The 25,946-nt window shown below is 55.4% G+C and overlaps 14 non-coding genes across 14 annotated transcripts; all 14 read right to left on the bottom strand.

Moving 5' to 3' along the window:
- Nucleotides 1-421: 421 nt before the first annotated feature.
- Nucleotides 422-528, bottom strand: LOC138512848 (U6 spliceosomal RNA). Its single transcript, XR_011281559.1, has one exon. It is a non-coding gene; the product is annotated as a U6 spliceosomal RNA (small nuclear RNA).
- A 1,748-nt stretch (nucleotides 529-2,276) lies between these two features.
- Nucleotides 2,277-2,383, bottom strand: LOC138512847 (U6 spliceosomal RNA). The gene has a single exon (XR_011281558.1). It is a non-coding gene; the product is annotated as a U6 spliceosomal RNA (small nuclear RNA).
- Nucleotides 2,384-4,139: 1,756 nt separating this feature from the next.
- Nucleotides 4,140-4,246, bottom strand: LOC138512846 (U6 spliceosomal RNA). The gene has a single exon (XR_011281557.1). It is a non-coding gene; the product is annotated as a U6 spliceosomal RNA (small nuclear RNA).
- A 1,748-nt stretch (nucleotides 4,247-5,994) lies between these two features.
- On the bottom strand, nucleotides 5,995-6,101 carry LOC138512845 (U6 spliceosomal RNA). The gene has a single exon (XR_011281556.1). It is a non-coding gene; the product is annotated as a U6 spliceosomal RNA (small nuclear RNA).
- Nucleotides 6,102-7,849: 1,748 nt separating this feature from the next.
- Nucleotides 7,850-7,956, bottom strand: LOC138512843 (U6 spliceosomal RNA). Its single transcript, XR_011281555.1, has one exon. It is a non-coding gene; the product is annotated as a U6 spliceosomal RNA (small nuclear RNA).
- Nucleotides 7,957-9,704: 1,748 nt separating this feature from the next.
- LOC138512842 (U6 spliceosomal RNA) lies at nucleotides 9,705-9,811 on the bottom strand. The gene has a single exon (XR_011281554.1). It is a non-coding gene; the product is annotated as a U6 spliceosomal RNA (small nuclear RNA).
- A 1,749-nt stretch (nucleotides 9,812-11,560) lies between these two features.
- LOC138512841 (U6 spliceosomal RNA) lies at nucleotides 11,561-11,667 on the bottom strand. The gene has a single exon (XR_011281553.1). It is a non-coding gene; the product is annotated as a U6 spliceosomal RNA (small nuclear RNA).
- A 1,748-nt stretch (nucleotides 11,668-13,415) lies between these two features.
- On the bottom strand, nucleotides 13,416-13,522 carry LOC138512840 (U6 spliceosomal RNA). The gene has a single exon (XR_011281552.1). It is a non-coding gene; the product is annotated as a U6 spliceosomal RNA (small nuclear RNA).
- A 1,756-nt stretch (nucleotides 13,523-15,278) lies between these two features.
- On the bottom strand, nucleotides 15,279-15,385 carry LOC138512839 (U6 spliceosomal RNA). Its single transcript, XR_011281551.1, has one exon. It is a non-coding gene; the product is annotated as a U6 spliceosomal RNA (small nuclear RNA).
- Nucleotides 15,386-17,141: 1,756 nt separating this feature from the next.
- LOC138512838 (U6 spliceosomal RNA) lies at nucleotides 17,142-17,248 on the bottom strand. The gene has a single exon (XR_011281550.1). It is a non-coding gene; the product is annotated as a U6 spliceosomal RNA (small nuclear RNA).
- A 1,748-nt stretch (nucleotides 17,249-18,996) lies between these two features.
- Nucleotides 18,997-19,103, bottom strand: LOC138512837 (U6 spliceosomal RNA). Its single transcript, XR_011281549.1, has one exon. It is a non-coding gene; the product is annotated as a U6 spliceosomal RNA (small nuclear RNA).
- Nucleotides 19,104-20,852: 1,749 nt separating this feature from the next.
- On the bottom strand, nucleotides 20,853-20,959 carry LOC138512836 (U6 spliceosomal RNA). The gene has a single exon (XR_011281548.1). It is a non-coding gene; the product is annotated as a U6 spliceosomal RNA (small nuclear RNA).
- A 1,743-nt stretch (nucleotides 20,960-22,702) lies between these two features.
- Nucleotides 22,703-22,809, bottom strand: LOC138512835 (U6 spliceosomal RNA). The gene has a single exon (XR_011281547.1). It is a non-coding gene; the product is annotated as a U6 spliceosomal RNA (small nuclear RNA).
- A 1,748-nt stretch (nucleotides 22,810-24,557) lies between these two features.
- LOC138512834 (U6 spliceosomal RNA) lies at nucleotides 24,558-24,664 on the bottom strand. The gene has a single exon (XR_011281546.1). It is a non-coding gene; the product is annotated as a U6 spliceosomal RNA (small nuclear RNA).
- Nucleotides 24,665-25,946: the final 1,282 nt, after the last annotated feature.

Raw genomic sequence — 25,946 nt, 5'->3', positions numbered from 1 at the left:
ACGCACGCACGCACACTCTCTCTCGTGCTATCTGCTGCCTTTCAGATCCTGCCACCCCTCTCTTGCTTTAAAGGAGCAGTTGGCGAATGACACTGAGCAAAGAATGCACAAGTGGGTAAAGAGATCACACACCTAGAGGCAGCCAGCTCTCATGAAGAGTAGGGCCTAGAAGCAGTGAAGCTTGAGGGGCTGTGCGCTCTTTGCCATGAGCCCCTAGAGGCGGGTCATATAGAAAGCGCTATATAGAAATGAGCAGCCAGCAGAGGACAAGGCAGCCGCTCTCGGTGCAGCACAGCACAGAGAGGATCAAGAGAAACGGGAAGGGCTTCCGCGGCAGCGAGCAAGCACAAGACCAGCACGGGAGCGGGGCCCCTTTTATTCTGTCAATAAAAGGTATTTCTCTCCTGGCACGCACGTGTCTAAAAATATGGAACGCTTCACGAATTTGCGTGTCATCCTTGCGCAGGGGCCATGCTAATCTTCTCTGTATCGTTCCAATTTTAGTATATGTGCTGCCGAAGCGAGCACACACTTGGGGCTGAACTGGCCAGTGTATAAAAGCCAGCGCATCGGCTGCCTTTTGACCTAGGTTGACTTGTTATGCTCTAACTTTGGCAAGAAACTGTTTGGTTCTGGGGCCGGTATGGAACCAAGAGGCAAAGACCAACGACCCAAGCTTCCTCGCTGCTGGTTTGGCCCAAAAGGAAAGGTTCCGTGTGCTTGGCTATTGCAATGCAGGAAGAAAGGATCATGGTCCAGGCTGCATGCAAAGTGGCACCTCCCGTCATAATGCCTGGGTGATGGGTGCTGTGTGCCTGGACGCATCACAATAGTCCCACAAGCCAGAGAAAAGCCAGAGGGCCTGTGAGGGTTTGCTTGGGGGGGGCCCTGTTGAGTTCCAGGATAGGCAAGGTGAGGCAGCGGCCTAGTGCGCGGACCCCCGAGAGCCCCGGATTGCTGCTGCCCCCGCCTTCAAGCCAGAGATGCATTTTCAAACCGATGTAAGTTTACGTTTGGCTGCTGGCTTCAGCGACGGTGGCTTCAAAGTCCCGCCGGGTCTGCTTTCCTTTGGTAGGGCCAGGAAGCCTCTTACAACAGGTATTGGCTGCCTGTCGCCTGCTTTTATCAACTGTGCCAGGACGTGAGCCTTGTGTGTTACAAAATCAGGACAGCAGGCATTGCAGCGGCTCCTGCTTCAGAAAGGCACCTTGAAGAACAGCACTAGGAGCTAACGGAGAGCACCAGGGGTATGGGGGCCAGTGGTGCAATGGATAAGGCGCCTGACTAGGAGTCAGAAGGTTGTGGGTTCCACTGCCATCCGGCTGGGCTCCCAACTCTGTGCTTTGTTTCTTTGAATTACATTTAAATTCCCTTGGCCTTCACTGCTCGCAATAGACTTTTGATTTTATGTGGGGCGGGCCCGGTTGCACAGCAAGGAAACACCAGGCGCCATCTTGAAGCACCACCAGTAGGGGTCCCTCCCGACCGCCCCAACAGGCAGCAGATGATTTCTATGCATGTGTGCGTCCAGTCCTTCAATGGGTGGGGGTTGGCTTGTGTTGGACACAGTCCCAGGGCAGCCCTTCACGTCCCTGATCGGCCACGATCGGCCAGAGACCTCTCTATGAGCGCTGCAGGTGAGCCTTCTCGGGACCTCAGCAACTGAGGGGCACATTTCCAAATGAGGGAGACATTTCCAGAAAGCGCACCAGGGAACGGCTCGGCCTCTGCTCCGTGGCCTAACCCAGCCTGGTCCTTCTCCAACCATCTGGGAGCTGTCCAAAAGCCGGTGGGCCTGGCGGAATGGGCTCCCAGCAGGCCCTGGCTGACTGGTGATTTGCATACACACAGAGACACGCACGCACGCACACTCTCTCTCGTGCTATCTGCTGCCTTTCAGATCCTGCCACCCCTCTCTTGCTTTAAAGGAGCAGTTGGCGAATGACACTGAGCAAAGAATGCACAAGTGGGTAAAGAGATCACACACCTAGAGGCAGCCAGCTCTCATGAAGAGTAGGGCCTAGAAGCAGTGAAGCTTGAGGGGCTGTGCGCTCTTTGCCATGAGCCCCTAGAGGCGGGTCATATAGAAAGCGCTATATAGAAATGAGCAGCCAGCAGAGGACAAGGCAGCCGCTCTCGGTGCAGCACAGCACAGAGAGGATCAAGAGAAACGGGAAGGGCTTCCGCGGCAGCGAGCAAGCACAAGACCAGCACGGGAGCGGGGCCCCTTTTATTCTGTCAATAAAAGGTATTTCTCTCCTGGCACGCACGTGTCTAAAAATATGGAACGCTTCACGAATTTGCGTGTCATCCTTGCGCAGGGGCCATGCTAATCTTCTCTGTATCGTTCCAATTTTAGTATATGTGCTGCCGAAGCGAGCACACACTTGGGGCTGAACTGGCCAGTGTATAAAAGCCAGCGCATCGGCTGCCTTTTGACCTAGGTTGACTTGTTATGCTCTAACTTTGGCAAGAAACTGTTTGGTTCTGGGGCCGGTATGGAACCAAGAGGCAAAGACCAACGACCCAAGCTTCCTCGCTGCTGGTTTGGCCCAAAAGGAAAGGTTCCGTGTGCTTGGCTATTGCAATGCAGGAAGAAAGGATCATGGTCCAGGCTGCATGCAAAGTGGCACCTCCCGTCATAATGCCTGGGTGATGGGTGCTGTGTGCCTGGACGCATCACAATAGTCCCACAAGCCAGAGAAAAGCCAGAGGGCCTGTGAGGGTTTGCTTGGGGGGGGCCCTGTTGAGTTCCAGGATAGGCAAGGTGAGGCAGCGGCCTAGTGCGCGGACCCCCGAGAGCCCCGGATTGCTGCTGCCCCCGCCTTCAAGCCAGAGATGCATTTTCAAACCGATGTAAGTTTACGTTTGGCTGCTGGCTTCAGCGACGGTGGCTTCAAAGTCCCGCCGGGTCTGCTTTCCTTTGGTAGGGCCAGGAAGCCTCTTACAACAGGTATTGGCTGCCTGTCGCCTGCTTTTATCAACTGTGCCAGGACGTGAGCCTTGTGTGTTACAAAATCAGGACAGCAGGCATTGCAGCGGCTCCTGCTTCAGAAAGGCACCTTGAAGAACAGCACTAGGAGCTAACGGAGAGCACCAGGGGTATGGGGGCCAGTGGTGCAATGGATAAGGCGCCTGACTAGGAGTCAGAAGGTTGTGGGTTCCACTGCCATCCGGCTGGGCTCCCAACTCTGTGCTTTGTTTCTTTGAATTACATTTAAATTCCCTTGGCCTTCACTGCTCGCAATAGACTTTTGATTTTATGTGGGGCGGGCCCGGTTGCACAGCAAGGAAACACCAGGCGCCATCTTGAAGCACCACCAGTAGGGGTCCCTCCCGACCGCCCCAACAGGCAGCAGATGATTTCTATGCATGTGTGCGTCCAGTCCTTCAATGGGTGGGGGTTGGCTTGTGTTGGACACAGTCCCAGGGCAGCCCTTCACGTCCCTGATCGGCCACGATCGGCCAGAGACCTCTCTATGAGCGCTGCAGGTGAGCCTTCTCGGGACCTCAGCAACTGAGGGGCACATTTCCAAATGAGGGAGACATTTCCAGAAAGCGCACCAGGGAACGGCTCGGCCTCTGCTCCGTGGCCTAACCCAGCCTGGTCCTTCTCCAACCATCTGGGAGCTGTCCAAAAGCCGGTGGGCCTGGCGGAATGGGCTCCCAGCAGGCCCTGGCTGACTGATGATTTGCATACACACAGACACACGCACGCACGCACGCACGCACACTCTCTCTCGTGCTATCTGCTGCCTTTCAGACCCTGCCACCCCTCTCTTGCTTTAAAGGAGCAGTTGGCGAATGACACTGAGCAAAGAATGCACAAGTGGGTAAAGAGATCACACACCTAGAGGCAGCCAGCTCTCATGAAGAGTAGGGCCTAGAAGCAGTGAAGCTTGAGGGGCTGTGCGCTCTTTGCCATGAGCCCCTAGAGGCGGGTCATATAGAAAGCGCTATATAGAAATGAGCAGCCAGCAGAGGACAAGGCAGCCGCTCTCGGTGCAGCACAGCACAGAGAGGATCAAGAGAAACGGGAAGGGCTTCCGCGGCAGCGAGCAAGCACAAGACGAGCACGGGAGCGGGGCCCCTTTTATTCTGTCAATAAAAGGTATTTCTCTCCTGGCACGCACGTGTCTAAAAATATGGAACGCTTCACGAATTTGCGTGTCATCCTTGCGCAGGGGCCATGCTAATCTTCTCTGTATCGTTCCAATTTTAGTATATGTGCTGCCGAAGCGAGCACACACTTGGGGCTGAACTGGCCAGTGTATAAAAGCCAGCGCATCGGCTGCCTTTTGACCTAGGTTGACTTGTTATGCTCTAACTTTGGCAAGAAACTGTTTGGTTCTGGGGCCGGTATGGAACCAAGAGGCAAAGACCAACGACCCAAGCTTCCTCGCTGCTGGTTTGGCCCAAAAGGAAAGGTTCCGTGTGCTTGGCTATTGCAATGCAGGAAGAAAGGATCATGGTCCAGGCTGCATGCAAAGTGGCACCTCCCGTCATAATGCCTGGGTGATGGGTGCTGTGTGCCTGGACGCATCACAATAGTCCCACAAGCCAGAGAAAAGCCAGAGGGCCTGTGAGGGTTTGCTTGGGGGGGGCCCTGTTGAGTTCCAGGATAGGCAAGGTGAGGCAGCGGCCTAGTGCGCGGACCCCCGAGAGCCCCGGATTGCTGCTGCCCCCGCCTTCAAGCCAGAGATGCATTTTCAAACCGATGTAAGTTTACGTTTGGCTGCTGGCTTCAGCGACGGTGGCTTCAAAGTCCCGCCGGGTCTGCTTTCCTTTGGTAGGGCCAGGAAGCCTCTTACAACAGGTATTGGCTGCCTGTCGCCTGCTTTTATCAACTGTGCCAGGACGTGAGCCTTGTGTGTTACAAAATCAGGACAGCAGGCATTGCAGCGGCTCCTGCTTCAGAAAGGCACCTTGAAGAACAGCACTAGGAGCTAACGGAGAGCACCAGGGGTATGGGGGCCAGTGGTGCAATGGATAAGGCGCCTGACTAGGAGTCAGAAGGTTGTGGGTTCCACTGCCATCCGGCTGGGCTCCCAACTCTGTGCTTTGTTTCTTTGAATTACATTTAAATTCCCTTGGCCTTCACTGCTCGCAATAGACTTTTGATTTTATGTGGGGCGGGCCCGGTTGCACAGCAAGGAAACACCAGGCGCCATCTTGAAGCACCACCAGTAGGGGTCCCTCCCGACCGCCCCAACAGGCAGCAGATGATTTCTATGCATGTGTGCGTCCAGTCCTTCAATGGGTGGGGGTTGGCTTGTGTTGGACACAGTCCCAGGGCAGCCCTTCACGTCCCTGATCGGCCACGATCGGCCAGAGACCTCTCTATGAGCGCTGCAGGTGAGCCTTCTCGGGACCTCAGCAACTGAGGGGCACATTTCCAAATGAGGGAGACATTTCCAGAAAGCGCACCAGGGAACGGCTCGGCCTCTGCTCCGTGGCCTAACCCAGCCTGGTCCTTCTCCAACCATCTGGGAGCTGTCCAAAAGCCGGTGGGCCTGGCGGAATGGGCTCCCAGCAGGCCCTGGCTGACTGGTGATTTGCATACACACAGAGACACGCACGCACGCACACTCTCTCTCGTGCTATCTGCTGCCTTTCAGATCCTGCCACCCCTCTCTTGCTTTAAAGGAGCAGTTGGCGAATGACACTGAGCAAAGAATGCACAAGTGGGTAAAGAGATCACACACCTAGAGGCAGCCAGCTCTCATGAAGAGTAGGGCCTAGAAGCAGTGAAGCTTGAGGGGCTGTGCGCTCTTTGCCATGAGCCCCTAGAGGCGGGTCATATAGAAAGCGCTATATAGAAATGAGCAGCCAGCAGAGGACAAGGCAGCCGCTCTCGGTGCAGCACAGCACAGAGAGGATCAAGAGAAACGGGAAGGGCTTCCGCGGCAGCGAGCAAGCACAAGACCAGCACGGGAGCGGGGCCCCTTTTATTCTGTCAATAAAAGGTATTTCTCTCCTGGCACGCACGTGTCTAAAAATATGGAACGCTTCACGAATTTGCGTGTCATCCTTGCGCAGGGGCCATGCTAATCTTCTCTGTATCGTTCCAATTTTAGTATATGTGCTGCCGAAGCGAGCACACACTTGGGGCTGAACTGGCCAGTGTATAAAAGCCAGCGCATCGGCTGCCTTTTGACCTAGGTTGACTTGTTATGCTCTAACTTTGGCAAGAAACTGTTTGGTTCTGGGGCCGGTATGGAACCAAGAGGCAAAGACCAACGACCCAAGCTTCCTCGCTGCTGGTTTGGCCCAAAAGGAAAGGTTCCGTGTGCTTGGCTATTGCAATGCAGGAAGAAAGGATCATGGTCCAGGCTGCATGCAAAGTGGCACCTCCCGTCATAATGCCTGGGTGATGGGTGCTGTGTGCCTGGACGCATCACAATAGTCCCACAAGCCAGAGAAAAGCCAGAGGGCCTGTGAGGGTTTGCTTGGGGGGGGCCCTGTTGAGTTCCAGGATAGGCAAGGTGAGGCAGCGGCCTAGTGCGCGGACCCCCGAGAGCCCCGGATTGCTGCTGCCCCCGCCTTCAAGCCAGAGATGCATTTTCAAACCGATGTAAGTTTACGTTTGGCTGCTGGCTTCAGCGACGGTGGCTTCAAAGTCCCGCCGGGTCTGCTTTCCTTTGGTAGGGCCAGGAAGCCTCTTACAACAGGTATTGGCTGCCTGTCGCCTGCTTTTATCAACTGTGCCAGGACGTGAGCCTTGTGTGTTACAAAATCAGGACAGCAGGCATTGCAGCGGCTCCTGCTTCAGAAAGGCACCTTGAAGAACAGCACTAGGAGCTAACGGAGAGCACCAGGGGTATGGGGGCCAGTGGTGCAATGGATAAGGCGCCTGACTAGGAGTCAGAAGGTTGTGGGTTCCACTGCCATCCGGCTGGGCTCCCAACTCTGTGCTTTGTTTCTTTGAATTACATTTAAATTCCCTTGGCCTTCACTGCTCGCAATAGACTTTTGATTTTATGTGGGGCGGGCCCGGTTGCACAGCAAGGAAACACCAGGCGCCATCTTGAAGCACCACCAGTAGGGGTCCCTCCCGACCGCCCCAACAGGCAGCAGATGATTTCTATGCATGTGTGCGTCCAGTCCTTCAATGGGTGGGGGTTGGCTTGTGTTGGACACAGTCCCAGGGCAGCCCTTCACGTCCCTGATCGGCCACGATCGGCCAGAGACCTCTCTATGAGCGCTGCAGGTGAGCCTTCTCGGGACCTCAGCAACTGAGGGGCACATTTCCAAATGAGGGAGACATTTCCAGAAAGCGCACCAGGGAACGGCTCGGCCTCTGCTCCGTGGCCTAACCCAGCCTGGTCCTTCTCCAACCATCTGGGAGCTGTCCAAAAGCCGGTGGGCCTGGCGGAATGGGCTCCCAGCAGGCCCTGGCTGACTGGTGATTTGCATACACACAGAGACACGCACGCACGCACACTCTCTCTCGTGCTATCTGCTGCCTTTCAGATCCTGCCACCCCTCTCTTGCTTTAAAGGAGCAGTTGGCGAATGACACTGAGCAAAGAATGCACAAGTGGGTAAAGAGATCACACACCTAGAGGCAGCCAGCTCTCATGAAGAGTAGGGCCTAGAAGCAGTGAAGCTTGAGGGGCTGTGCGCTCTTTGCCATGAGCCCCTAGAGGCGGGTCATATAGAAAGCGCTATATAGAAATGAGCAGCCAGCAGAGGACAAGGCAGCCGCTCTCGGTGCAGCACAGCACAGAGAGGATCAAGAGAAACGGGAAGGGCTTCCGCGGCAGCGAGCAAGCACAAGACCAGCACGGGAGCGGGGCCCCTTTTATTCTGTCAATAAAAGGTATTTCTCTCCTGGCACGCACGTGTCTAAAAATATGGAACGCTTCACGAATTTGCGTGTCATCCTTGCGCAGGGGCCATGCTAATCTTCTCTGTATCGTTCCAATTTTAGTATATGTGCTGCCGAAGCGAGCACACACTTGGGGCTGAACTGGCCAGTGTATAAAAGCCAGCGCATCGGCTGCCTTTTGACCTAGGTTGACTTGTTATGCTCTAACTTTGGCAAGAAACTGTTTGGTTCTGGGGCCGGTATGGAACCAAGAGGCAAAGACCAACGACCCAAGCTTCCTCGCTGCTGGTTTGGCCCAAAAGGAAAGGTTCCGTGTGCTTGGCTATTGCAATGCAGGAAGAAAGGATCATGGTCCAGGCTGCATGCAAAGTGGCACCTCCCGTCATAATGCCTGGGTGATGGGTGCTGTGTGCCTGGACGCATCACAATAGTCCCACAAGCCAGAGAAAAGCCAGAGGGCCTGTGAGGGTTTGCTTGGGGGGGGCCCTGTTGAGTTCCAGGATAGGCAAGGTGAGGCAGCGGCCTAGTGCGCGGACCCCCGAGAGCCCCGGATTGCTGCTGCCCCCGCCTTCAAGCCAGAGATGCATTTTCAAACCGATGTAAGTTTACGTTTGGCTGCTGGCTTCAGCGACGGTGGCTTCAAAGTCCCGCCGGGTCTGCTTTCCTTTGGTAGGGCCAGGAAGCCTCTTACAACAGGTATTGGCTGCCTGTCGCCTGCTTTTATCAACTGTGCCAGGACGTGAGCCTTGTGTGTTACAAAATCAGGACAGCAGGCATTGCAGCGGCTCCTGCTTCAGAAAGGCACCTTGAAGAACAGCACTAGGAGCTAACGGAGAGCACCAGGGGTATGGGGGCCAGTGGTGCAATGGATAAGGCGCCTGACTAGGAGTCAGAAGGTTGTGGGTTCCACTGCCATCCGGCTGGGCTCCCAACTCTGTGCTTTGTTTCTTTGAATTACATTTAAATTCCCTTGGCCTTCACTGCTCGCAATAGACTTTTGATTTTATGTGGGGCGGGCCCGGTTGCACAGCAAGGAAACACCAGGCGCCATCTTGAAGCACCACCAGTAGGGGTCCCTCCCGACCGCCCCAACAGGCAGCAGATGATTTCTATGCATGTGTGCGTCCAGTCCTTCAATGGGTGGGGGTTGGCTTGTGTTGGACACAGTCCCAGGGCAGCCCTTCACGTCCCTGATCGGCCACGATCGGCCAGAGACCTCTCTATGAGCGCTGCAGGTGAGCCTTCTCGGGACCTCAGCAACTGAGGGGCACATTTCCAAATGAGGGAGACATTTCCAGAAAGCGCACCAGGGAACGGCTCGGCCTCTGCTCCGTGGCCTAACCCAGCCTGGTCCTTCTCCAACCATCTGGGAGCTGTCCAAAAGCCGGTGGGCCTGGCGGAATGGGCTCCCAGCAGGCCCTGGCTGACTGGTGATTTGCATACACACAGAGACACGCACGCACGCACACTCTCTCTCGTGCTATCTGCTGCCTTTCAGATCCTGCCACCCCTCTCTTGCTTTAAAGGAGCAGTTGGCGAATGACACTGAGCAAAGAATGCACAAGTGGGTAAAGAGATCACACACCTAGAGGCAGCCAGCTCTCATGAAGAGTAGGGCCTAGAAGCAGTGAAGCTTGAGGGGCTGTGCGCTCTTTGCCATGAGCCCCTAGAGGCGGGTCATATAGAAAGCGCTATATAGAAATGAGCAGCCAGCAGAGGACAAGGCAGCCGCTCTCGGTGCAGCACAGCACAGAGAGGATCAAGAGAAACGGGAAGGGCTTCCGCGGCAGCGAGCAAGCACAAGACCAGCACGGGAGCGGGGCCCCTTTTATTCTGTCAATAAAAGGTATTTCTCTCCTGGCACGCACGTGTCTAAAAATATGGAACGCTTCACGAATTTGCGTGTCATCCTTGCGCAGGGGCCATGCTAATCTTCTCTGTATCGTTCCAATTTTAGTATATGTGCTGCCGAAGCGAGCACACACTTGGGGCTGAACTGGCCAGTGTATAAAAGCCAGCGCATCGGCTGCCTTTTGACCTAGGTTGACTTGTTATGCTCTAACTTTGGCAAGAAACTGTTTGGTTCTGGGGCCGGTATGGAACCAAGAGGCAAAGACCAACGACCCAAGCTTCCTCGCTGCTGGTTTGGCCCAAAAGGAAAGGTTCCGTGTGCTTGGCTATTGCAATGCAGGAAGAAAGGATCATGGTCCAGGCTGCATGCAAAGTGGCACCTCCCGTCATAATGCCTGGGTGATGGGTGCTGTGTGCCTGGACGCATCACAATAGTCCCACAAGCCAGAGAAAAGCCAGAGGGCCTGTGAGGGTTTGCTTGGGGGGGGCCCTGTTGAGTTCCAGGATAGGCAAGGTGAGGCAGCGGCCTAGTGCGCGGACCCCCGAGAGCCCCGGATTGCTGCTGCCCCCGCCTTCAAGCCAGAGATGCATTTTCAAACCGATGTAAGTTTACGTTTGGCTGCTGGCTTCAGCGACGGTGGCTTCAAAGTCCCGCCGGGTCTGCTTTCCTTTGGTAGGGCCAGGAAGCCTCTTACAACAGGTATTGGCTGCCTGTCGCCTGCTTTTATCAACTGTGCCAGGACGTGAGCCTTGTGTGTTACAAAATCAGGACAGCAGGCATTGCAGCGGCTCCTGCTTCAGAAAGGCACCTTGAAGAACAGCACTAGGAGCTAACGGAGGGCACCAGAGGTATGGGGGCCAGTGGTGCAATGGATAAGGCGCCTGACTATTGAGTCAGAAGGTTGTGGGTTCCACTGCCATCCGGCTGGGCTCCCAACTCTGTGCTTTGTTTCTTTGAATTACATTTAAATTCCCTTGGCCTTCACTGCTCGCAATAGACTTTTGATTTTATGTGGGGCGGGCCCGGTTGCACAGCAAGGAAACACCAGGCGCCATCTTGAAGCACCACCAGTAGGGGTCCCTCCCGACCGCCCCAACAGGCAGCAGATGATTTCTATGCATGTGTGCGTCCAGTCCTTCAATGGGTGGGGGTTGGCTTGTGTTGGACACAGTCCCAGGGCAGCCCTTCACGTCCCTGATCGGCCACGATCGGCCAGAGACCTCTCTATGAGCGCTGCAGGTGAGCCTTCTCGGGACCTCAGCAACTGAGGGGCACATTTCCAAATGAGGGAGACATTTCCAGAAAGCGCACCAGGGAACGGCTCGGCCTCTGCTCCGTGGCCTAACCCAGCCTGGTCCTTCTCCAACCATCTGGGAGCTGTCCAAAAGCCGGTGGGCCTGGCGGAATGGGCTCCCAGCAGGCCCTGGCTGACTGGTGATTTGCATACACACAGAGACACGCACGCACGCACACTCTCTCTCGTGCTATCTGCTGCCTTTCAGATCCTGCCACCCCTCTCTTGCTTTAAAGGAGCAGTTGGCGAATGACACTGAGCAAAGAATGCACAAGTGGGTAAAGAGATCACACACCTAGAGGCAGCCAGCTCTCATGAAGAGTAGGGCCTAGAAGCAGTGAAGCTTGAGGGGCTGTGCGCTCTTTGCCATGAGCCCCTAGAGGCGGGTCATATAGAAAGCGCTATATAGAAATGAGCAGCCAGCAGAGGACAAGGCAGCCGCTCTCGGTGCAGCACAGCACAGAGAGGATCAAGAGAAACGGGAAGGGCTTCCGCGGCAGCGAGCAAGCACAAGACCAGCACGGGAGCGGGGCCCCTTTTATTCTGTCAATAAAAGGTATTTCTCTCCTGGCACGCACGTGTCTAAAAATATGGAACGCTTCACGAATTTGCGTGTCATCCTTGCGCAGGGGCCATGCTAATCTTCTCTGTATCGTTCCAATTTTAGTATATGTGCTGCCGAAGCGAGCACACACTTGGGGCTGAACTGGCCAGTGTATAAAAGCCAGCGCATCGGCTGCCTTTTGACCTAGGTTGACTTGTTATGCTCTAACTTTGGCAAGAAACTGTTTGGTTCTGGGGCCGGTATGGAACCAAGAGGCAAAGACCAACGACCCAAGCTTCCTCGCTGCTGGTTTGGCCCAAAAGGAAAGGTTCCGTGTGCTTGGCTATTGCAATGCAGGAAGAAAGGATCATGGTCCAGGCTGCATGCAAAGTGGCACCTCCCGTCATAATGCCTGGGTGATGGGTGCTGTGTGCCTGGACGCATCACAATAGTCCCACAAGCCAGAGAAAAGCCAGAGGGCCTGTGAGGGTTTGCTTGGGGGGGGCCCTGTTGAGTTCCAGGATAGGCAAGGTGAGGCAGCGGCCTAGTGCGCGGACCCCCGAGAGCCCCGGATTGCTGCTGCCCCCGCCTTCAAGCCAGAGATGCATTTTCAAACCGATGTAAGTTTACGTTTGGCTGCTGGCTTCAGCGACGGTGGCTTCAAAGTCCCGCCGGGTCTGCTTTCCTTTGGTAGGGCCAGGAAGCCTCTTACAACAGGTATTGGCTGCCTGTCGCCTGCTTTTATCAACTGTGCCAGGACGTGAGCCTTGTGTGTTACAAAATCAGGACAGCAGGCATTGCAGCGGCTCCTGCTTCAGAAAGGCACCTTGAAGAACAGCACTAGGAGCTAACGGAGAGCACCAGGGGTATGGGGGCCAGTGGTGCAATGGATAAGGCGCCTGACTAGGAGTCAGAAGGTTGTGGGTTCCACTGCCATCCGGCTGGGCTCCCAACTCTGTGCTTTGTTTCTTTGAATTACATTTAAATTCCCTTGGCCTTCACTGCTCGCAATAGACTTTTGATTTTATGTGGGGCGGGCCCGGTTGCACAGCAAGGAAACACCAGGCGCCATCTTGAAGCACCACCAGTAGGGGTCCCTCCCGACCGCCCCAACAGGCAGCAGATGATTTCTATGCATGTGTGCGTCCAGTCCTTCAATGGGTGGGGGTTGGCTTGTGTTGGACACAGTCCCAGGGCAGCCCTTCACGTCCCTGATCGGCCACGATCGGCCAGAGACCTCTCTATGAGCGCTGCAGGTGAGCCTTCTCGGGACCTCAGCAACTGAGGGGCACATTTCCAAATGAGGGAGACATTTCCAGAAAGCGCACCAGGGAACGGCTCGGCCTCTGCTCCGTGGCCTAACCCAGCCTGGTCCTTCTCCAACCATCTGGGAGCTGTCCAAAAGCCGGTGGGCCTGGCGGAATGGGCTCCCAGCAGGCCCTGGCTGACTGGTGATTTGCATACACACAGAGACACGCACGCACGCACACTCTCTCTCGTGCTATCTGCTGCCTTTCAGATCCTGCCACCCCTCTCTTGCTTTAAAGGAGCAGTTGGCGAATGACACTGAGCAAAGAATGCACAAGTGGGTAAAGAGATCACACACCTAGAGGCAGCCAGCTCTCATGAAGAGTAGGGCCTAGAAGCAGTGAAGCTTGAGGGGCTGTGCGCTCTTTGCCATGAGCCCCTAGAGGCGGGTCATATAGAAAGCGCTATATAGAAATGAGCAGCCAGCAGAGGACAAGGCAGCCGCTCTCGGTGCAGCACAGCACAGAGAGGATCAAGAGAAACGGGAAGGGCTTCCGCGGCAGCGAGCAAGCACAAGACGAGCACGGGAGCGGGGCCCCTTTTATTCTGTCAATAAAAGGTATTTCTCTCCTGGCACGCACGTGTCTAAAAATATGGAACGCTTCACGAATTTGCGTGTCATCCTTGCGCAGGGGCCATGCTAATCTTCTCTGTATCGTTCCAATTTTAGTATATGTGCTGCCGAAGCGAGCACACACTTGGGGCTGAACTGGCCAGTGTATAAAAGCCAGCGCATCGGCTGCCTTTTGACCTAGGTTGACTTGTTATGCTCTAACTTTGGCAAGAAACTGTTTGGTTCTGGGGCCGGTATGGAACCAAGAGGCAAAGACCAACGACCCAAGCTTCCTCGCTGCTGGTTTGGCCCAAAAGGAAAGGTTCCGTGTGCTTGGCTATTGCAATGCAGGAAGAAAGGATCATGGTCCAGGCTGCATGCAAAGTGGCACCTCCCGTCATAATGCCTGGGTGATGGGTGCTGTGTGCCTGGACGCATCACAATAGTCCCACAAGCCAGAGAAAAGCCAGAGGGCCTGTGAGGGTTTGCTTGGGGGGGGCCCTGTTGAGTTCCAGGATAGGCAAGGTGAGGCAGCGGCCTAGTGCGCGGACCCCCGAGAGCCCCGGATTGCTGCTGCCCCCGCCTTCAAGCCAGAGATGCATTTTCAAACCGATGTAAGTTTACGTTTGGCTGCTGGCTTCAGCGACGGTGGCTTCAAAGTCCCGCCGGGTCTGCTTTCCTTTGGTAGGGCCAGGAAGCCTCTTACAACAGGTATTGGCTGCCTGTCGCCTGCTTTTATCAACTGTGCCAGGACGTGAGCCTTGTGTGTTACAAAATCAGGACAGCAGGCATTGCAGCGGCTCCTGCTTCAGAAAGGCACCTTGAAGAACAGCACTAGGAGCTAACGGAGAGCACCAGGGGTATGGGGGCCAGTGGTGCAATGGATAAGGCGCCTGACTAGGAGTCAGAAGGTTGTGGGTTCCACTGCCATCCGGCTGGGCTCCCAACTCTGTGCTTTGTTTCTTTGAATTACATTTAAATTCCCTTGGCCTTCACTGCTCGCAATAGACTTTTGATTTTATGTGGGGCGGGCCCGGTTGCACAGCAAGGAAACACCAGGCGCCATCTTGAAGCACCACCAGTAGGGGTCCCTCCCGACCGCCCCAACAGGCAGCAGATGATTTCTATGCATGTGTGCGTCCAGTCCTTCAATGGGTGGGGGTTGGCTTGTGTTGGACACAGTCCCAGGGCAGCCCTTCACGTCCCTGATCGGCCACGATCGGCCAGAGACCTCTCTATGAGCGCTGCAGGTGAGCCTTCTCGGGACCTCAGCAACTGAGGGGCACATTTCCAAATGAGGGAGACATTTCCAGAAAGCGCACCAGGGAACGGCTCGGCCTCTGCTCCGTGGCCTAACCCAGCCTGGTCCTTCTCCAACCATCTGGGAGCTGTCCAAAAGCCGGTGGGCCTGGCGGAATGGGCTCCCAGCAGGCCCTGGCTGACTGATGATTTGCATACACACAGACACACGCACGCACGCACGCACGCACACTCTCTCTCGTGCTATCTGCTGCCTTTCAGACCCTGCCACCCCTCTCTTGCTTTAAAGGAGCAGTTGGCGAATGACACTGAGCAAAGAATGCACAAGTGGGTAAAGAGATCACACACCTAGAGGCAGCCAGCTCTCATGAAGAGTAGGGCCTAGAAGCAGTGAAGCTTGAGGGGCTGTGCGCTCTTTGCCATGAGCCCCTAGAGGCGGGTCATATAGAAAGCGCTATATAGAAATGAGCAGCCAGCAGAGGACAAGGCAGCCGCTCTCGGTGCAGCACAGCACAGAGAGGATCAAGAGAAACGGGAAGGGCTTCCGCGGCAGCGAGCAAGCACAAGACGAGCACGGGAGCGGGGCCCCTTTTATTCTGTCAATAAAAGGTATTTCTCTCCTGGCACGCACGTGTCTAAAAATATGGAACGCTTCACGAATTTGCGTGTCATCCTTGCGCAGGGGCCATGCTAATCTTCTCTGTATCGTTCCAATTTTAGTATATGTGCTGCCGAAGCGAGCACACACTTGGGGCTGAACTGGCCAGTGTATAAAAGCCAGCGCATCGGCTGCCTTTTGACCTAGGTTGACTTGTTATGCTCTAACTTTGGCAAGAAACTGTTTGGTTCTGGGGCCGGTATGGAACCAAGAGGCAAAGACCAACGACCCAAGCTTCCTCGCTGCTGGTTTGGCCCAAAAGGAAAGGTTCCGTGTGCTTGGCTATTGCAATGCAGGAAGAAAGGATCATGGTCCAGGCTGCATGCAAAGTGGCACCTCCCGTCATAATGCCTGGGTGATGGGTGCTGTGTGCCTGGACGCATCACAATAGTCCCACAAGCCAGAGAAAAGCCAGAGGGCCTGTGAGGGTTTGCTTGGGGGGGGCCCTGTTGAGTTCCAGGATAGGCAAGGTGAGGCAGCGGCCTAGTGCGCGGACCCCCGAGAGCCCCGGATTGCTGCTGCCCCCGCCTTCAAGCCAGAGATGCATTTTCAAACCGATGTAAGTTTACGTTTGGCTGCTGGCTTCAGCGACGGTGGCTTCAAAGTCCCGCCGGGTCTGCTTTCCTTTGGTAGGGCCAGGAAGCCTCTTACAACAGGTATTGGCTGCCTGTCGCCTGCTTTTATCAACTGTGCCAGGACGTGAGCCTTGTGTGTTACAAAATCAGGACAGCAGGCATTGCAGCGGCTCCTGCTTCAGAAAGGCACCTTGAAGAACAGCACTAGGAGCTAACGGAGAGCACCAGGGGTATGGGGGCCAGTGGTGCAATGGATAAGGCGCCTGACTAGGAGTCAGAAGGTTGTGGGTTCCACTGCCATCCGGCTGGGCTCCCAACTCTGTGCTTTGTTTCTTTGAATTACATTTAAATTCCCTTGGCCTTCACTGCTCGCAATAGACTTTTGATTTTATGTGGGGCGGGCCCGGTTGCACAGCAAGGAAACACCAGGCGCCATCTTGAAGCACCACCAGTAGGGGTCCCTCCCGACCGCCCCAACAGGCAGCAGATGATTTCTATGCATGTGTGCGTCCAGTCCTTCAATGGGTGGGGGTTGGCTTGTGTTGGACACAGTCCCAGGGCAGCCCTTCACGTCCCTGATCGGCCACGATCGGCCAGAGACCTCTCTATGAGCGCTGCAGGTGAGCCTTCTCGGGACCTCAGCAACTGAGGGGCACATTTCCAAATGAGGGAGACATTTCCAGAAAGCGCACCAGGGAACGGCTCGGCCTCTGCTCCGTGGCCTAACCCAGCCTGGTCCTTCTCCAACCATCTGGGAGCTGTCCAAAAGCCGGTGGGCCTGGCGGAATGGGCTCCCAGCAGGCCCTGGCTGACTGATGATTTGCATACACACAGACACACGCACGCACGCACGCACGCACACTCTCTCTCGTGCTATCTGCTGCCTTTCAGACCCTGCCACCCCTCTCTTGCTTTAAAGGAGCAGTTGGCGAATGACACTGAGCAAAGAATGCACAAGTGGGTAAAGAGATCACACACCTAGAGGCAGCCAGCTCTCATGAAGAGTAGGGCCTAGAAGCAGTGAAGCTTGAGGGGCTGTGCGCTCTTTGCCATGAGCCCCTAGAGGCGGGTCATATAGAAAGCGCTATATAGAAATGAGCAGCCAGCAGAGGACAAGGCAGCCGCTCTCGGTGCAGCACAGCACAGAGAGGATCAAGAGAAACGGGAAGGGCTTCCGCGGCAGCGAGCAAGCACAAGACGAGCACGGGAGCGGGGCCCCTTTTATTCTGTCAATAAAAGGTATTTCTCTCCTGGCACGCACGTGTCTAAAAATATGGAACGCTTCACGAATTTGCGTGTCATCCTTGCGCAGGGGCCATGCTAATCTTCTCTGTATCGTTCCAATTTTAGTATATGTGCTGCCGAAGCGAGCACACACTTGGGGCTGAACTGGCCAGTGTATAAAAGCCAGCGCATCGGCTGCCTTTTGACCTAGGTTGACTTGTTATGCTCTAACTTTGGCAAGAAACTGTTTGGTTCTGGGGCCGGTATGGAACCAAGAGGCAAAGACCAACGACCCAAGCTTCCTCGCTGCTGGTTTGGCCCAAAAGGAAAGGTTCCGTGTGCTTGGCTATTGCAATGCAGGAAGAAAGGATCATGGTCCAGGCTGCATGCAAAGTGGCACCTCCCGTCATAATGCCTGGGTGATGGGTGCTGTGTGCCTGGACGCATCACAATAGTCCCACAAGCCAGAGAAAAGCCAGAGGGCCTGTGAGGGTTTGCTTGGGGGGGGCCCTGTTGAGTTCCAGGATAGGCAAGGTGAGGCAGCGGCCTAGTGCGCGGACCCCCGAGAGCCCCGGATTGCTGCTGCCCCCGCCTTCAAGCCAGAGATGCATTTTCAAACCGATGTAAGTTTACGTTTGGCTGCTGGCTTCAGCGACGGTGGCTTCAAAGTCCCGCCGGGTCTGCTTTCCTTTGGTAGGGCCAGGAAGCCTCTTACAACAGGTATTGGCTGCCTGTCGCCTGCTTTTATCAACTGTGCCAGGACGTGAGCCTTGTGTGTTACAAAATCAGGACAGCAGGCATTGCAGCGGCTCCTGCTTCAGAAAGGCACCTTGAAGAACAGCACTAGGAGCTAACGGAGAGCACCAGGGGTATGGGGGCCAGTGGTGCAATGGATAAGGCGCCTGACTAGGAGTCAGAAGGTTGTGGGTTCCACTGCCATCCGGCTGGGCTCCCAACTCTGTGCTTTGTTTCTTTGAATTACATTTAAATTCCCTTGGCCTTCACTGCTCGCAATAGACTTTTGATTTTATGTGGGGCGGGCCCGGTTGCACAGCAAGGAAACACCAGGCGCCATCTTGAAGCACCACCAGTAGGGGTCCCTCCCGACCGCCCCAACAGGCAGCAGATGATTTCTATGCATGTGTGCGTCCAGTCCTTCAATGGGTGGGGGTTGGCTTGTGTTGGACACAGTCCCAGGGCAGCCCTTCACGTCCCTGATCGGCCACGATCGGCCAGAGACCTCTCTATGAGCGCTGCAGGTGAGCCTTCTCGGGACCTCAGCAACTGAGGGGCACATTTCCAAATGAGGGAGACATTTCCAGAAAGCGCACCAGGGAACGGCTCGGCCTCTGCTCCGTGGCCTAACCCAGCCTGGTCCTTCTCCAACCATCTGGGAGCTGTCCAAAAGCCGGTGGGCCTGGCGGAATGGGCTCCCAGCAGGCCCTGGCTGACTGGTGATTTGCATACACACAGAGACACGCACGCACGCACACTCTCTCTCGTGCTATCTGCTGCCTTTCAGATCCTGCCACCCCTCTCTTGCTTTAAAGGAGCAGTTGGCGAATGACACTGAGCAAAGAATGCACAAGTGGGTAAAGAGATCACACACCTAGAGGCAGCCAGCTCTCATGAAGAGTAGGGCCTAGAAGCAGTGAAGCTTGAGGGGCTGTGCGCTCTTTGCCATGAGCCCCTAGAGGCGGGTCATATAGAAAGCGCTATATAGAAATGAGCAGCCAGCAGAGGACAAGGCAGCCGCTCTCGGTGCAGCACAGCACAGAGAGGATCAAGAGAAACGGGAAGGGCTTCCGCGGCAGCGAGCAAGCACAAGACCAGCACGGGAGCGGGGCCCCTTTTATTCTGTCAATAAAAGGTATTTCTCTCCTGGCACGCACGTGTCTAAAAATATGGAACGCTTCACGAATTTGCGTGTCATCCTTGCGCAGGGGCCATGCTAATCTTCTCTGTATCGTTCCAATTTTAGTATATGTGCTGCCGAAGCGAGCACACACTTGGGGCTGAACTGGCCAGTGTATAAAAGCCAGCGCATCGGCTGCCTTTTGACCTAGGTTGACTTGTTATGCTCTAACTTTGGCAAGAAACTGTTTGGTTCTGGGGCCGGTATGGAACCAAGAGGCAAAGACCAACGACCCAAGCTTCCTCGCTGCTGGTTTGGCCCAAAAGGAAAGGTTCCGTGTGCTTGGCTATTGCAATGCAGGAAGAAAGGATCATGGTCCAGGCTGCATGCAAAGTGGCACCTCCCGTCATAATGCCTGGGTGATGGGTGCTGTGTGCCTGGACGCATCACAATAGTCCCACAAGCCAGAGAAAAGCCAGAGGGCCTGTGAGGGTTTGCTTGGGGGGGGGCCCTGTTGAGTTCCAGGATAGGCAAGGTGAGGCAGCGGCCTAGTGCGCGGACCCCCGAGAGCCCCGGATTGCTGCTGCCCCCGCCTTCAAGCCAGAGATGCATTTTCAAACCGATGTAAGTTTACGTTTGGCTGCTGGCTTCAGCGACGGTGGCTTCAAAGTCCCGCCGGGTCTGCTTTCCTTTGGTAGGGCCAGGAAGCCTCTTACAACAGGTATTGGCTGCCTGTCGCCTGCTTTTATCAACTGTGCCAGGACGTGAGCCTTGTGTGTTACAAAATCAGGACAGCAGGCATTGCAGCGGCTCCTGCTTCAGAAAGGCACCTTGAAGAACAGCACTAGGAGCTAACGGAGAGCACCAGGGGTATGGGGGCCAGTGGTGCAATGGATAAGGCGCCTGACTAGGAGTCAGAAGGTTGTGGGTTCCACTGCCATCCGGCTGGGCTCCCAACTCTGTGCTTTGTTTCTTTGAATTACATTTAAATTCCCTTGGCCTTCACTGCTCGCAATAGACTTTTGATTTTATGTGGGGCGGGCCCGGTTGCACAGCAAGGAAACACCAGGCGCCATCTTGAAGCACCACCAGTAGGGGTCCCTCCCGACCGCCCCAACAGGCAGCAGATGATTTCTATGCATGTGTGCGTCCAGTCCTTCAATGGGTGGGGGTTGGCTTGTGTTGGACACAGTCCCAGGGCAGCCCTTCACGTCCCTGATCGGCCACGATCGGCCAGAGACCTCTCTATGAGCGCTGCAGGTGAGCCTTCTCGGGACCTCAGCAACTGAGGGGCACATTTCCAAATGAGGGAGACATTTCCAGAAAGCGCACCAGGGAACGGCTCGGCCTCTGCTCCGTGGCCTAACCCAGCCTGGTCCTTCTCCAACCATCTGGGAGCTGTCCAAAAGCCGGTGGGCCTGGCGGAATGGGCTCCCAGCAGGCCCTGGCTGACTGGTGATTTGCATACACACAGAGACACGCACGCACGCACACTCTCTCTCGTGCTATCTGCTGCCTTTCAGATCCTGCCACCCCTCTCTTGCTTTAAAGGAGCAGTTGGCGAATGACACTGAGCAAAGAATGCACAAGTGGGTAAAGAGATCACACACCTAGAGGCAGCCAGCTCTCATGAAGAGTAGGGCCTAGAAGCAGTGAAGCTTGAGGGGCTGTGCGCTCTTTGCCATGAGCCCCTAGAGGCGGGTCATATAGAAAGCGCTATATAGAAATGAGCAGCCAGCAGAGGACAAGGCAGCCGCTCTCGGTGCAGCACAGCACAGAGAGGATCAAGAGAAACGGGAAGGGCTTCCGCGGCAGCGAGCAAGCACAAGACCAGCACGGGAGCGGGGCCCCTTTTATTCTGTCAATAAAAGGTATTTCTCTCCTGGCACGCACGTGTCTAAAAATATGGAACGCTTCACGAATTTGCGTGTCATCCTTGCGCAGGGGCCATGCTAATCTTCTCTGTATCGTTCCAATTTTAGTATATGTGCTGCCGAAGCGAGCACACACTTGGGGCTGAACTGGCCAGTGTATAAAAGCCAGCGCATCGGCTGCCTTTTGACCTAGGTTGACTTGTTATGCTCTAACTTTGGCAAGAAACTGTTTGGTTCTGGGGCCGGTATGGAACCAAGAGGCAAAGACCAACGACCCAAGCTTCCTCGCTGCTGGTTTGGCCCAAAAGGAAAGGTTCCGTGTGCTTGGCTATTGCAATGCAGGAAGAAAGGATCATGGTCCAGGCTGCATGCAAAGTGGCACCTCCCGTCATAATGCCTGGGTGATGGGTGCTGTGTGCCTGGACGCATCACAATAGTCCCACAAGCCAGAGAAAAGCCAGAGGGCCTGTGAGGGTTTGCTTGGGGGGGGCCCTGTTGAGTTCCAGGATAGGCAAGGTGAGGCAGCGGCCTAGTGCGCGGACCCCCGAGAGCCCCGGATTGCTGCTGCCCCCGCCTTCAAGCCAGAGATGCATTTTCAAACCGATGTAAGTTTACGTTTGGCTGCTGGCTTCAGCGACGGTGGCTTCAAAGTCCCGCCGGGTCTGCTTTCCTTTGGTAGGGCCAGGAAGCCTCTTACAACAGGTATTGGCTGCCTGTCGCCTGCTTTTATCAACTGTGCCAGGACGTGAGCCTTGTGTGTTACAAAATCAGGACAGCAGGCATTGCAGCGGCTCCTGCTTCAGAAAGGCACCTTGAAGAACAGCACTAGGAGCTAAGGGAGGGCACCAGGGGTATGGGGGCCAGTGGTGCAATGGATAGGAGTCAGAAGGTTGTGGGTTCCACTGCCATCCGGCTGGGCTCCCAACTCTGTGCTTTGTTTCTTTGAATTACATTTAAATTCCCTTGGCCTTCACTGCTCGCAATAGACTTTTGATTTTATGTGGGGCGGGCCCGGTTGCACAGCAAGGAAACACCAGGCGCCATCTCCAAGCACCACCAGCAGGGGTCCCTCCAGACCGCCCCAACAAGCAGTAGATGATTTCTATGCATGTGTGCGTCCTGTCCTTCAATGGGTGGGGGTTGGCTTGTGTTGGACACAGTCCCAGGGCAGCCCTTCACGTCCCTGATCGGCCACGATCGGCCAGAGACCTCTCTGTGAGCGCCGCAGGTGAGCCTTCTCGGGACCTCAGCAACTGAGGGGCACATTTCCAAATGAGGGAGACATTTCCAGAAAGCGCACCAGGGAACGGCTCGGCCTCTGCTCCGTGGCCTAACCCAGCCTGGTCCTTCTCCAACCATCTGGGAGCTGTCCAAAAGCCGGTGGGCCTGGCGGAATGGGCTCCCAGCAGGCCCTGGCTGACTGATGATTTGCATACACACAGACACACGCACGCACGCACGCACGCACACTCTCTCTCGTGCTATCTGCTGCCTTTCAGACCCTGCCACCCCTCTCTTGCTTTAAAGGAGCAGTTGGCGAATGACACTGAGCAAAGAATGCACAAGTGGGTAAAGAGATCACACACCTAGAGGCAGCCAGCTCTCATGAAGAGTAGGGCCTAGAAGCAGTGAAGCTTGAGGGGCTGTGCGCTCTTTGCCATGAGCCCCTAGAGGCGGGTCATATAGAAAGCGCTATATAGAAATGAGCAGCCAGCAGAGGACAAGGCAGCCGCTCTCGGTGCAGCACAGCACAGAGAGGATCAAGAGAAACGGGAAGGGCTTCCGCGGCAGCGAGCAAGCACAAGACGAGCACGGGAGCGGGGCCCCTTTTATTCTGTCAATAAAAGGTATTTCTCTCCTGGCACGCACGTGTCTAAAAATATGGAACGCTTCACGAATTTGCGTGTCATCCTTGCGCAGGGGCCATGCTAATCTTCTCTGTATCGTTCCAATTTTAGTATATGTGCTGCCGAAGCGAGCACACACTTGGGGCTGAACTGGCCAGTGTATAAAAGCCAGCGCATCGGCTGCCTTTTGACCTAGGTTGACTTGTTATGCTCTAACTTTGGCAAGAAACTGTTTGGTTCTGGGGCCGGTATGGAACCAAGAGGCAAAGACCAACGACCCAAGCTTCCTCGCTGCTGGTTTGGCCCAAAAGGAAAGGTTCCGTGTGCTTGGCTATTGCAATGCAGGAAGAAAGGATCATGGTCCAGGCTGCATGCAAAGTGGCACCTCCCGTCATAATGCCTGGGTGATGGGTGCTGTGTGCCTGGACGCATCACAATAGTCCCACAAGCCAGAGAAAAGCCAGAGGGCCTGTGAGGGTTTGCTTGGGGGGGGCCCTGTTGAGTTCCAGGATAGGCAAGGTGAGGCAGCGGCCTAGTGCGCGGACCCCCGAGAGCCCCGGATTGCTGCTGCCCCCGCCTTCAAGCCAGAGATGCATTTTCAAACCGATGTAAGTTTACGTTTGGCTGCTGGCTTCAGCGACGGTGGCTTCAAAGTCCCGCCGGGTCTGCTTTCCTTTGGTAGGGCCAGGAAGCCTCTTACAACAGGTATTGGCTGCCTGTCGCCTGCTTTTATCAACTGTGCCAGGACGTGAGCCTTGTGTGTTACAAAATCAGGACAGCAGGCATTGCAGCGGCTCCTGCTTCAGAAAGGCACCTTGAAGAACAGCACTAGGAGCTAACGGAGAGCACCAGGGGTATGGGGGCCAGTGGTGCAATGGATAAGGCGCCTGACTAGGAGTCAGAAGGTTGTGGGTTCCACTGCCATCCGGCTGGGCTCCCAACTCTGTGCTTTGTTTCTTTGAATTACATTTAAATTCCCTTGGCCTTCACTGCTCGCAATAGACTTTTGATTTTATGTGGGGCGGGCCCGGTTGCACAGCAAGGAAACACCAGGCGCCATCTTGAAGCACCACCAGTAGGGGTCCCTCCCGACCGCCCCAACAGGCAGCAGATGATTTCTATGCATGTGTGCGTCCAGTCCTTCAATGGGTGGGGGTTGGCTTGTGTTGGACACAGTCCCAGGGCAGCCCTTCACGTCCCTGATCGGCCACGATCGGCCAGAGACCTCTCTATGAGCGCTGCAGGTGAGCCTTCTCGGGACCTCAGCAACTGAGGGGCACATTTCCAAATGAGGGAGACATTTCCAGAAAGCGCACCAGGGAACGGCTCGGCCTCTGCTCCGTGGCCTAACCCAGCCTGGTCCTTCTCCAACCATCTGGGAGCTGTCCAAAAGCCGGTGGGCCTGGCGGAATGGGCTCCCAGCAGGCCCTGGCTGACTGGTGATTTGCATACACACAGAGACACGCACGCACGCACACTCTCTCTCGTGCTATCTGCTGCCTTTCAGATCCTGCCACCCCTCTCTTGCTTTAAAGGAGCAGTTGGCGAATGACACTGAGCAAAGAATGCACAAGTGGGTAAAGAGATCACACACCTAGAGGCAGCCAGCTCTCATGAAGAGTAGGGCCTAGAAGCAGTGAAGCTTGAGGGGCTGTGCGCTCTTTGCCATGAGCCCCTAGAGGCGGGTCATATAGAAAGCGCTATATAGAAATGAGCAGCCAGCAGAGGACAAGGCAGCCGCTCTCGGTGCAGCACAGCACAGAGAGGATCAAGAGAAACGGGAAGGGCTTCCGCGGCAGCGAGCAAGCACAAGACCAGCACGGGAGCGGGGCCCCTTTTATTCTGTCAATAAAAGGTATTTCTCTCCTGGCACGCACGTGTCTAAAAATATGGAACGCTTCACGAATTTGCGTGTCATCCTTGCGCAGGGGCCATGCTAATCTTCTCTGTATCGTTCCAATTTTAGTATATGTGCTGCCGAAGCGAGCACACACTTGGGGCTGAACTGGCCAGTGTATAAAAGCCAGCGCATCGGCTGCCTTTTGACCTAGGTTGACTTGTTATGCTCTAACTTTGGCAAGAAACTGTTTGGTTCTGGGGCCGGTATGGAACCAAGAGGCAAAGACCAACGACCCAAGCTTCCTCGCTGCTGGTTTGGCCCAAAAGGAAAGGTTCCGTGTGCTTGGCTATTGCAATGCAGGAAGAAAGGATCATGGTCCAGGCTGCATGCAAAGTGGCACCTCCCGTCATAATGCCTGGGTGATGGGTGCTGTGTGCCTGGACGCATCACAATAGTCCCACAAGCCAGAGAAAAGCCAGAGGGCCTGTGAGGGTTTGCTTGGGGGGGGCCCTGTTGAGTTCCAGGATAGGCAAGGTGAGGCAGCGGCCTAGTGCGCGGACCCCCGAGAGCCCCGGATTGCTGCTGCCCCCGCCTTCAAGCCAGAGATGCATTTTCAAACCGATGTAAGTTTACGTTTGGCTGCTGGCTTCAGCGACGGTGGCTTCAAAGTCCCGCCGGGTCTGCTTTCCTTTGGTAGGGCCAGGAAGCCTCTTACAACAGGTATTGGCTGCCTGTCGCCTGCTTTTATCAACTGTGCCAGGACGTGAGCCTTGTGTGTTACAAAATCAGGACAGCAGGCATTGCAGCGGCTCCTGCTTCAGAAAGGCACCTTGAAGAACAGCACTAGGAGCTAACGGAGAGCACCAGGGGTATGGGGGCCAGTGGTGCAATGGATAAGGCGCCTGACTAGGAGTCAGAAGGTTGTGGGTTCCACTGCCATCCGGCTGGGCTCCCAACTCTGTGCTTTGTTTCTTTGAATTACATTTAAATTCCCTTGGCCTTCACTGCTCGCAATAGACTTTTGATTTTATGTGGGGCGGGCCCGGTTGCACAGCAAGGAAACACCAGGCGCCATCTTGAAGCACCACCAGTAGGGGTCCCTCCCGACCGCCCCAACAGGCAGCAGATGATTTCTATGCATGTGTGCGTCCAGTCCTTCAATGGGTGGGGGTTGGCTTGTGTTGGACACAGTCCCAGGGCAGCCCTTCACGTCCCTGATCGGCCACGATCGGCCAGAGACCTCTCTATGAGCGCTGCAGGTGAGCCTTCTCGGGACCTCAGCAACTGAGGGGCACATTTCCAAATGAGGGAGACATTTCCAGAAAGCGCACCAGGGAACGGCTCGGCCTCTGCTCCGTGGCCTAACCCAGCCTGGTCCTTCTCCAACCATCTGGGAGCTGTCCAAAAGCCGGTGGGCCTGGCGGAATGGGCT

Source organism: Ambystoma mexicanum, chromosome 6p (assembly GCF_040938575.1).
Source record: "Ambystoma mexicanum isolate Mex_15411 chromosome 6p, UKY_AmexF1_1, whole genome shotgun sequence".
In the NCBI taxonomy this organism is placed as follows: Eukaryota; Metazoa; Chordata; class Amphibia; order Caudata; family Ambystomatidae; genus Ambystoma; species Ambystoma mexicanum.
The sequence above is the reverse complement of the archived record's forward strand: the minus strand, read 5'-3'. Positions and strand labels throughout refer to the sequence as shown.